This window comes from Zingiber officinale, chromosome 5B (genome assembly GCF_018446385.1).
Source record: "Zingiber officinale cultivar Zhangliang chromosome 5B, Zo_v1.1, whole genome shotgun sequence".
Taxonomy (NCBI): domain Eukaryota; kingdom Viridiplantae; phylum Streptophyta; class Magnoliopsida; order Zingiberales; family Zingiberaceae; genus Zingiber; species Zingiber officinale.
In genome coordinates, this window is record NC_055995.1 from 32,334,304 (window position 1) to 32,346,852 (window position 12,549).

The window sequence follows — 12,549 nt, forward strand, 5'->3', positions numbered from 1 at the left end:
AATTACAGATATACAAGAGCACAAATAGTATTGGAAATTAATATACAACAGACTAAATTGATAGCCCTTGTTCCTTCTTATAGAATTTATCACTTCAAGTTTTAACAAGTTTTCAATCATTCCACCAAACAATGTCCATGGACTATATAATGTTATTGAATCACTTCATTACAATGATTAAAAATAACAACCATTAGGTTGATTACACACACTAGAATTGATGTTCCACCATAAAAGTTCAGTATTGGAAAAAGGATACAAGACAGGAAATGTATCTATAGGATCATCATGCTTACTTTCCAGTAGCTGTTGCAGTTAAAGCCACAAAAGGAACATCAGATAGAACACCACGTAGTACATTTAACTGCTTGTACTCCTTCCTGCGAGGTGTATAACCATGGACTTACATGAAAAAGTGTTTACTTCTATAATCCAAAAGACAAAAAAAACACAAATTCCTCAAGATCCAAAGAAACCACAAGACGTTTATACCAAAAGACTAATAACCAATCTCAAAGGAAATATACACATTAGCATTCGAACAAAAGATCCATATGTGCCAAGACTTGGCATACTTTTTTTTTATATTTTATTTTTGTAATCCACATATCCATCTCTTACAATTCGACTAATCCGAGAGGTGACTGGCACCACGAAAGTTTTCCACTCGCCGCTAGGATAAATCGGGAAGCAGATGAGCACTTAGCATATTTAAAAAAAATGATGAGCCAAGTAACACCAAACCTAGGCGACTAGCCCGGCCCCGCGGAAATTTCCCACCAGCTATCAGGTAAATCGAAAAGCGCTCACGGCGGACGGCCAGAAGTCCAACATCTCGTGGTTATGCACCTCATTTGGAGGAAAAATTCCTACAAATGCACCGTAGCTGGAATCGAACCATGAGTGCTGGGGTGACAATTTGGTGCCCTTCCGCTACACCGTAGCCCCAAGGGCTGAGCACTTCGCATACTTAGAAGCATACCAAGATGGTTAATATTAAAATAATTAATAGTTTAATATATTAAACTTGATCTTTGTAATTCATATACATTTATAACTTATAGCAATATAACTTATAGTTAATGTTGGTATGAATAAATATTAATTAAACTTATAAATATCAAAATAACTTATAATTTATATTAATAAAGCATAAATATTAACGATACATATTAATTAGCTCTGATACTAATTATAAGTGTAAATCACTATACGTTAATATCTACTGTTAATATTAAGAATAAGTATATATTGATATTAACTATAAAGTTCTAACTCATGAGTTTCCCCCTAATCCCTTTGTTGCTATTATGCCACTATGCAGTTTCATACCAAGCAAGGCAAAACCTGCATGCACAAAAGTTTCCATTGCCCCAATAGCTGTCTCGATATCACCCTTAACCCTCTCTCGGAAGCAGTCCCCCTCCCTTGAAATGGTCAATCTGTCTTAATTGGTACCCTTTAAAAAATTTTCTGTTTCAACCTGTACAGACCAATATATATGAACAATAGTTGTCCTACTAATATTTCATGGCCAACCATATCAATTTCCATAAGCTAAAGGTACAAGATACAATGGTTGTGTTGACAAAAAAGTTAGGATATTTTATAGCCTTGAAATAAACACTAGATTCTTATACCAATAAGTAATTTCATTAGCAAAAAACATGATTTTAAATATAGCACAAATCATAGTTTACATCAAGTTCTGCAACAGACAGATAAGGAAACAAAATATAGGCTCTAATACCACTATTTGAGCAGATCCATTGGCAAGCTGAAAGAAAAGATTAGCTAGAAAACATGAAAGATTGTTTATTTGTCTAATAACACATGACAGGCAAAGTCTGTATATGATATACTGTGAGACAGTCATATCTTACCATGAACCTTATCATGCAAGTAGCAAAGAAAAACTTTTTTTAAAATGTAACTTTTCCAAATCATATCTTTTCTCCAATGAAAGGCAAAATAGATAAGGATTGTTTTTTCTTTTGGATGATATGTAGATTGTAGACCTATCGTCAGGCATTCTTGGGGTCAGCCTCTATTAAACAACAAACAACTATTACCCAATCATCACCACCTGTCAAATGGCAGACAATCACTAGTATTCTTTATGTCTGAAATTTTTTTTTCAAGATGTCTTTCGTTTGCGTATAACTTTCACTAATATGAATTGCTTCAACAGTAACTATCTTTAATAATTTTGTTAAAGTTTCCTTCTCCTTTAACCAATGTATTTCCCATAAAGATAGGGCTGCATCAAATATTATCTTTAAGTCCCTATTTTTTTTTTTTTTCCATGCGCCTATGGCCTTGTGTACCTGCATGAACCTCCCTCCATATCCGTGGGGCTGGCACTAGGGGGGCCGCTAAGGTAGCGAATCTACCTTTTTTTTTAAATCCCTATCTTTTTACACTAATCATGAATGAACTCACTAGACACCTCCAAGATACAATATCATAGTGCATGTTGTTTGCATATGATATTATTTTCATAGATAAGACACATGCAGTAAATGCTAAACTCGAATCTTGACGAGAAACACTAGGTTTTTGACTTAGTAAAGTAAAGACAAAATATATGAAATTTACGTTTCGCAATATTAAACATAATCAGACATCTGACGAGTTGTCTATAACCGAAAGTTTTAAGTATTCATGATCATTTTTGCAAAAGAATAGAGGGATTGAGAGATATATCTTACATAGAATACAAGTAAAATGGTTAAAATGGAAGAGAACGTTAGGTGTTCTTTGTGATCTTAAAGTACCTCTAAACTTTAAAAAAAAGTTTTACAAAATGACAGATAAACTCGTTATAGTATTTGGAGCTGAATGTTGAGTTATGACTCGAGCAAATGAAAGATGAAAGTTGCAGAGATAAGCATGTTAAGGTGGATGTGCAGACAAACAAGGATGGACAGAATAAAAATAAAAATATTAGATAGAAAATCGGATTGCACCTATTGAGGAATAAGACACATTTAAGATAGTATAGGTATGTACTTAAATAACCAATAAATGTTCAATAAGGCAACGTGAAACTATGATAAATGTGCACATCAAACGAGGAAGACTAAAACTGACTTGATTAGCATCAATAAAATAAGAAGATTTATTTAAATATAAATAATAACATAGTAGGGGATAGAGCACAATAGCGTAAAAGAATCCAAATAACTTACCTCACCTAGTGAGATAAGGCTTGGTTGTTGTTGTATGTTTCCTATATGAGTCTTTATGAGCCCTTTATGTTTCCTATATGTAAATATGTATGTTGCTTCAATGTTGGGACATAGAATAGAAATAGTCTTTAAGAATTCTCTTATTCTAGATTCATACTCCACAATCTTTCCAACACTCAATCTCTCTTCTTGTACTTTAGCTATCTAGTTTGATTAGATTTTGATTGCCTGTTAAGTAATTGTTCAAGAACGAGAGGAGGAACAAATTGATTGTGTTTTATTGAAGAATGCCTTTGATATTTTTTGTAGAGATTGGGTGATATGAAATGTTATGAAAATGACTTTGAAGCAGTTCTACTCAAAGGAGATATTTTTTGTAGAGATTGGGTGATATGAAATGTTATGAAAATGACTTTGAAGCAGTTCTACTCAAAGATACTGCAGCCAATTATTCAAGGAAAACTTCAAACAGAATTTGAGAATATTCATGCCCAGATTACAGGTTAAAGGTATTCCCTTCCTAAGTTACTGGAGTAAAATCAATTATCTTAAATTCACCACTTATCTTACTTTTGTTAGGTTATACAGCTAGATGCACTATAATCTACTAATCAACTATGCAAATCCTTTTTGGTCCAGCAAAATAGGAAAAAAGACAAGTTATGATGTCAACTTGTGAACAACCAATCAAGCAAAAACTATCATAGCTGTCACGAGGATTTCAACAAGTACATTGGCCGCTTGAAGAAAGAACAACTTGTGATGCCCAGTTCCAACCAAAAAACATATAAATTATCAACACTTTATTGAAAACCTGGGGACTGATCAAATATCACTAATAATCAGGATAGATGTAAAGGGAAATCAAGGGAACAGTCTAATTATAAATTTGGCTCCTCCGCACATGATGCATGAGATGGCGCTCATGTGATCATAGTAGTAATCAGGTTAAAACGAAATAATAAAATAACTTCAGATGTTCACATTAGGTTGATGCATTCTGAGCCTGCAAGGTCCTACTGTTCCTACACATAAAGATATATATTCATTTAATGTAAACTCTGTTAAAAATGTAAAATTTATTACAATCTAAAATGTGTAATGAAATCGAGTTCCAAATATATAACTTGGTACTTGAAAGTTGAAAGTCTAATTTACTAAGAGAAAGTATTACTTGTCCCTTAAAGATATAAAGGAGATAAATCAATCAGTCATCAGCTTCATTCTTGCACATTTAGGTACAAACACGAATTCTAAGTTTATCCATATGTTAAAATAAAGCAAAAATTGTATAATCAGGAAAACAAAGTGGAAACTAATAACTATAAAATTCCAAAATTCAGAATCAAGAACATGGAAATGGATTATGGAGAGACATCACCAACATTAACTTGCAGAAGTTTGATAAGCCATAATTACTTATAAATGCTTATTAGTATAAGTTAGAAGTAGTTGAGATGACATAGAATCAATTAGAAAGAACCTGAAATCATGACCCCACTCTGATATGCAATGTGCCTCATCAACAGCCAGTAAACAAATTCCAACTTTCAGCAACCTTGACCAGAAACTGCAAAGAAATTCAAAACACTAAGATATACATTAACCTAGTAATTATTTAAATCTCCAGATACGGGAAAAGGGCAGCCCGGTGCATGAAGCTCCCGCTATGCGAGGTCCCGGGGAAGGATCCATTGTACGCAGTCTTACCTGCTTTTTGCAAGAAGTTGTTTCCAGGATTCGAACTCGTGACCTTTTGGTCACAAAGCAACAACTTTACCGTTGCGCCAAGGCTCCTCTTCAAATAAATAGATGGTAAATAATTAAAAATGATCCTCCATTTTCTTCTCTTAATCCATAAAAAGGATTTAAGCTATTTACCAAGGGCTTAACCTTTTAGGACAGCTGGATGCCCAATCATATATCACATTATCAGTGTAAAGTTTTATTATTGGGAACCAGAAATGGCTTGTTAGTTGTCCTGTGTTTTCTCTTTGTGTCTGGTATAATCACTCATCATTAATCTTTTTTAGTAGATCTTGTACTTGGATTAAAATACCAATTTAAAATCCATTTCAATTGGCTGTCAAGATGGTTCTGTACAGAAGATTTTTGTTGTCACACAGGATAGATCAGCATGGGTCAATTGTGCTGAGCTACTACAGTGATGAAGAGGCTGAGGAGGTGCAAGAATAAGAGAAGGCAAGTTGATGATGTTGCTGCCTAACCTAGGAAGCAGAAACAGAAGAGTTGTGTGTACATTTTGTGGTAGCTGTTGCAACCAGTAAATTAGGGTTTAGCCAGTTTTACCCCAAGTTGTTCACCAGCTGCCACTAGGAAAACATGCAAAACCTTCCCCAAGCTATCCCACCAAGATTGGATTCGCATAGTTGTCAGTGACATGATATGTGGGCTCATATCAATTTGTATCTATAGAATGAATGATACAAATTAGACTACTTGAACTTTCTTATTCATTTTAGAGAAAATGTAAGGCCAATGGCCTGCCAACCAATACAAGAAATAAGAGACAGGAACATACATGAGACAAGGGCGGGTGAGAGAAGCAGTTAGATATGTAACTGACAGGACCATAATGCAATGACAGGGACCTATTTGCAAATAACATATGTTACAAGGGTTAGATTGTAATGTTACAATCATGAATTTTATATGCATATTGACACAGATAGAACTCTATCCTTTCCTATCTATATGGTGTTAAAGCATGACTCAAACTTAACAGGCAACTAGTTCACATCATCCCCCACATCATGTCAGAAGGCTCTCCTTCCTTGCCATCCTCACAAGCTCAAGGAACCTAGATAACATGGTTGTCAAAATCCATTTAGCAAACATTTGCATCATATCAATAGGATTGAATGAATCACAATCGGCAAGAAAAATTAAAAATGAGAAAGATATTAATAAACCAGTTTTGTATATCAAACTATGTTTAAAATGTTGAAGTGTATCAAAGTCTCAGTTTATGACATATGGTTTAGGTATCGTATGGTATAAGGGTGTCAATTCGAGTGGATTGGATAGGGTCGAGTTCGGGTCGAAAAAAAAAATGTTAAACCCAACCCGAACTCGTCCCGAATCCGAATTCAACCTGAAACTCTTAAACCCAAACCTGAACCCGACCAACCTAACCCGAATAATCCAAAAATCCGATTCAAAACGACCATTTTTTTAGTTATTTCCCAAAAATTCTTCACTTTTATCTCAATAATCCATAATTATCATACTAACATTGATACATAAAACAATCTTAATTTTCAAAATAAAATTCACTTTAACCAAAAAAAGCCACTAAATCCTAAATTCGGCTCAACCCGGGTCAACCCGAATCCGACCTGAACCCAACCCAAAAATTTTCAACCAAAAACCCTCCAACCCGAACCCGACCCAAACCTTATTTTTTTTCAGGTCGACTCTGGTTAGGTCGTCAGGTCGGGTTCATTTTTGACACCTCTATGGTGCCAATATGATTTCGATACTTTTTTTACATAAAATATATTAATAAAAAATATTATTATATTATTTGATTACTATAAATGCTTATTATTCTGTTAATTAATATTTTAAAAATTAGAATTAGTTTAAAATATTTTAGGATTAATTAAAGTTTAGATATAATAATTAGGATTAAGTATGTTTAAATTAAATTGAATTTAATTTATTTTAATCAATTTAAAATTTTTTATGTATTTATGTAGGGAAAAATTAAGAAAAAAAATAAAAAGAAATTTTTAAGTGTGTTTAAATATGAGGAAAGAGAAAGAATTAAAAGGGGATAGAATTAACTATTAAAAAAATCAAAAAAAAAAAAAACTCAGTGTTATCTCGAGCACAACCACATGCAACAAGTCTCTTAGGCGGCAATGGGTCTCACGCACAGGGCTTGCGCAAGGCCTCCTTACGGTCATAGGCCGGTAGCCTTTTCCTAGCCTAGAGGCTCGTGCATAGCCTCCTCGCAACCAAGGGACCTCGTGCGGTTGCAAGGTCTTGCATGAGGCCAAGGGGGTGTTATGTTGTGTGGGTCATAGGCGAAACAATATATTCCTCCAATACCACCTAGTACGGCAAGAGATTTTAAACCACGCAATAGATGTTCAGAACTCTTAAAAAAAAGAATGTCTATTATATGTTATTCCATATCCAACTATTAGTAATGCAATATGCAAAAATTAATATATTTACTAATAAAATGTTAATGAATAATCCATATAGATTATAACCAATATTAGGATCATATCCTCCGTGTGTGTGTATATATATAACTTAATAACATTGAATTGTCTATTTATTTTTCAATAAGTGTGATGTTTAATATTAAATTAATTAGGTCTCTAACTGCATTTGAATTGGAGTTTAGTTGAAGGAAAATTTTAAGATTATTGTTAATTGAAAAAAATTATGGTGTTCTCTCTAGAGCTAAAGAAATCTCGCTCGATCAATGGAAAGGTTAGATTAGTGGTCTTTGATCTCGTCTTGATCTCATAGTAAATCCTAAAATTGCAAGGCAAAGCAATTTAAGAGAGCGACAAAGAATCTTTATCCTTCCTATGCAAGCTCTCTGAGAAGAAAGTTTGGGATAAAGAGGATAATAGATTAGTCCAATTTTTTAAAGTTATCTTAGTTTTATAAATTTTTAAGTTAGTTTTTATCCATTTTCACTTGCAATAAGAGAATGGATTCTAACAATTTTCTAATGTAATCGAACTAATTTCAAACTAACATCTTTGAATCTTTATAAACTTCTCAATTTTCAATCTTTGTGAAATGTTGAAATCTTATAGTTATTGTTGACATTGACCCAAGCATTTTCTTTGTTTTTAATATCAAGTTAATAACCATTCAATACCCTACTTCCACACTTCTATACATCTATTAGAATATCATCGATCCAATTATCGATCCAATAACCATTTAACACCCTACTTCCACGCATGTTCTACTACTTAATTTAAATTCACCGATAAAAATTTAAATTTTTGTACTCTAACTTGTTTAAATTTCCTAAGGCTTCAATAAAATGTTAATGAAAATATTTCTTTTATAGCTTTTTTATTTTCTCATCCTTTACTAGTACCCTATTGAATTCATTTTTAATGCATTTTATTTCAGTAATATCCCTTGTTTTCATATATCTCTCTTTAGCTATTATATAGATGTCTCTTTCCCCTTGTTTTGCAATATATGGTTGATACAAGCACTTGAAAGCTTCATTCTTGACTTCACTCAATGTTTTCTTGGCTATTATGTTCTTTTTAAATTTCCTTCATTCTTACAAATGTAGGGTAACTTATAAGTTGTCTATTTTCCATCACTTTTACTTATATTTTTTTATTACACCACCAAGATTCTTTATTTAATGGTGCCCCTACTATTGATCATGGAGTACGCTCTTAACCATCGTTTTCAAATTTAATATCATTTTATCTCATGTCGTATTCAAATTATAGAATTCAAACTTCTGGTAGGACAAGCTTTAAATGAGATGCAAAACAAAAAAATAAATGGACCAAATGATATTTCAATAGAGGTATGGAAGTACATAGGGCAACAAGGATGGAATAACTTACAAAGTATTATGCATGATATTGAAAACGACAAAAAAATGTATGATGAGTGGAGGGTAAATACAATAGTTTCTTTATATAAGAACAAAAGAGGTGTGTAAAATTATGCAAACTACAGAGGAATTAAACTAATAATTCATACCCATTGTCATCGAAAGATAATGGGTCATACTGTAAGAAGGCCCTTACGATTGTTATCTAGTCGACCTTCACAGTAGAAAGTGATTCTAAGATCAAGGGTCGATCTACTTGCGCCTCTAGTTCAACTTGCATCATCGTGTCTTCCTCGGTCTAAGTAGTAATGGTGCTAGCCATCTTTACTAGCTTATCCGTCTTCTAGTTTTCCTCATGGGGATCTACTTAAGGATAATTTCACTAAACTCCCCTCTTTCGTAGACCTTCTTATATTTATTTAAGTCAATCACTTCTTATCTTGTATGAGTCATTCATCTGACGTGCCAATAGATGGGAGTCAAATTACATGACTACCTGAGCAACTACAGCATTCTTAGTTGTCTAGAGCATAGTGAGGAATATCTCGTACTTGGTCTTGTTGATGGAGGACTTTAAAGCTGAATTAGACTGCCAATTTTAGAAAGACGCTTATACCGCTCTATTTTTCTGTGGAAAACTCATCTACGAATATTCTCCATGGCGCATAATCTTCTTGTAGAAGACTCATCTACGAATATTCTCCATGCCGCATAATCTTCCTGTAGAAGACCTATCTACGAATATTCTCCACGACTCTTCTTAGTCTGAAGTTCGAGGAAGAAGTTGGACAACACTTGGGCTTTAACACTGAATGTCATACTTACAGAGCTCAATCATCTATTTGATTAATCTTAACATTTCCAAATAAGTAAGTACGCGTCCCATAGCACTGTTAGCCATGACCACGAGCAAGTGCCACAAGAAATAAAGGTGCAATCATCAGTGGTGAGGATTAATGGCATAGTCAATTTTTCTAATGTGGTGTATTGTTGTTCGACTCCCTTGAGGAGATGACTGACGAAATATACTTGTTTTTGCACTAGACCCTCTTGACGAAGGAGGGTCAAGCTAATTGTCTCTTCCATTAAGGATGGCAATCGATAGGATTTCATATCCTCCGTCCCCATAACTATTTATTTTATTCATCCTTATCTCATCCCTATCTTCATCCATATTGGGTATTTAACTTTCATCCTCTTCCTCATACCGTCAGAGGATCAGATATTCATATCCTACCCAAATATCCTATTACCACCTACAATGTTAGATTTTGTTTCGGATTTGAGAAAAAAAAAATCTTATTTTAATATATAAATAAATAAATATATAAGTATATTATAATTTAATCGGATATTCGAATCGAATATGGGTAGAATTCTACCAAACTCACCTTCATACCCAAATCCAAAACTCTTCATACCCTATTACCCGATTATTTAATTAGGTCAAAAAAAAAAATCCCTCCATACCCTCCTCCATTCAGGTCGGGTATTGGATCCTCCACCGGGTTCGAAAAAAATTATCATCCCTACCTTCCATAGTTGAGAGATATATACCCACAACTTTTCTCCTAGAGTAGGCTTCTCCTAGGGTAAGCTAAGATAAGATAGGCATAATGAATAAGTACCTTTTAAGGTCGTTAAAAGCCCACTCGCACCATTCATCCCACTTGAATTTAGTTGCTTTCCTTTGGATTTTGACGGAAGGAACCTAAATGAACCTTGATAGAACAGTGATCCGGCTAGCTAACCAACTAGCTTTTGTACCTCCTTCATGTTCCACGAAAATTACATATGCTAAAGGACTTATACTTTCTCTAGATTGGAGTGCCCTGTAAGCCGCTTTATAGATTCTTGTAAATAAACATCTTTTATTTTAATATAATTCAATTCAGTATAGCATTTACTTTATTTTTATACCCATGCTAGATATATAGATAAAATCCTTGAATATACTATAATGAGATGTGGTACATATGATAACCATCATGAAATACATCAACATTTATTGGATATTCTAAACATATTCTTAGTCTATTGGGCTACCTAATAAACAAGGATAAAAGGTCGATCGAGTTAGAGACATCTGTGATGTAATGTACCATGTTTCATTGATAAGAACATAGAGATGTTCAAACATACAGACGAATGCTTATACGATGAGTTCATCGAACAACTCACACATGGACTTTCCAAGTGGTTGTCATTTATCGAGTGGATAAGTATATAGTTGTGATTGTACAGTAATAGTCCTTATAATCCGAGACAACACTGAGACTCTATATGTTGGGTCTGCACTTTAACGCATTTGTTGCGCAAAGAGAGGGCAACACCTCTCAACCTCTAAAATACGGAAGAAGAGGAAGAAAGAAAAGAGATCACGCAGAGCAACAATACAAAAAGGCACAAAAGGAGAGCAAACACGAGAAAAGAGAAGAATAAGAGAAAGAAGAAGAGTTACCGTGGTCCGACGACATGCCTACTCCACAAAAACGGTCAAAGCTTTATTAGAATTCTCTCTAGGAGAATCATATTACATTATTCTTGTGATTGTTGTTGTACAATAGGTTTACAATGATCCCTATAAATAATGCATAAACCCCAGACCTAATAAAATCATAACAAAATTTTGTTATGAAAAATCGCAACAGAATTCTGTTATGAAAAAGCGTAATAAAATTCTGTTATATAAAATTGTAACAGAATTTTATTACGAAAAATCTTAACAGATTTTTCTTCCACAACATCTATCGCATTGACCTCATCCAAATATGAGTCACCCATCAACAATCTCCACTTTGGTGAATATTCATCCCTTCGAAGAATACGAGTATCTGAATAAAACTCCACCTGGATCTTTGGGTCTGGGCTTCATTCCTCTAGCATTTAGAGATATGGATTAAGTTCAAGTAATGCTTGAACTTCTCTGTGGTCACTGGCTTTATCAGCATATCTGCAACATTGTCTGTAATGTGAACCTTCTCAAGTTGAATTTCTCCGGAAACAATCAACTCTCTGATCTTGTGAAACTTCACATCAATGTGCTTGGTTCTCGCATGATACACTTGATTTTTCGCCAAATAAATAACACTCTAATTATCGCATAATAATTCGACTCTACCTCGCTGAACACCAATTCTCTGACCAACTCTGTAAATCATAAAGCTTCCTTTGCTGCTTCAGCTGCCGTCATGTACTCGGACTCCGTAGTAGACAATGCAACAATAGATTGTATCATAGATTTCTAACAAATAAATCCTTCTACTACAGTGAACACATATCCTGTAATAAACCTCATGTTATCTAAATCTCCTGCATAGTCTGTATTTACATACCCAGCAACTAAAGGATCTTCCAGTTGTCTACCGAACATGATGTCATAATCAGTTGTATTTTTCAAGTATCTGAAAATCCATTTCACTGCATCCCAATGTGGTTGCATAAGGAACCTTTGACATCTCTTGGATCTCGTTATCCGTCTTTGGACACTGTGTACTATAAAGTGATGCTCGGGGTCGACTTTACATTCTGCGTGTTGAACCTATCCAGCACCTTCTCCACATAGCTACGTTGAGACAACCATAATCTCCATGCAGCTCTATCCCTGTGAATCTCCATCCCAAGAATCTTCTTGGCCTCTTCCAAATCTTTCATATCAAATTTTGCTCAATAGCCTCTTGAATTTATCAACCTCTTTCATCTTCTTTGCAACAATGCGCATGTCATCTAAGAAAACCAATGATTCATCTTGAGGCTCTTCGCATATACAACAGTCAT

At 34.1% G+C, this 12,549-nt stretch overlaps 1 pseudogene; it reads right to left on the reverse strand.

Annotated features, from left to right (window-relative positions):
- LOC121984330 overlaps positions 1-12,549 on the reverse strand; it is a 74,061-nt pseudogene that overhangs the window by 50,166 nt on the left and 11,346 nt on the right.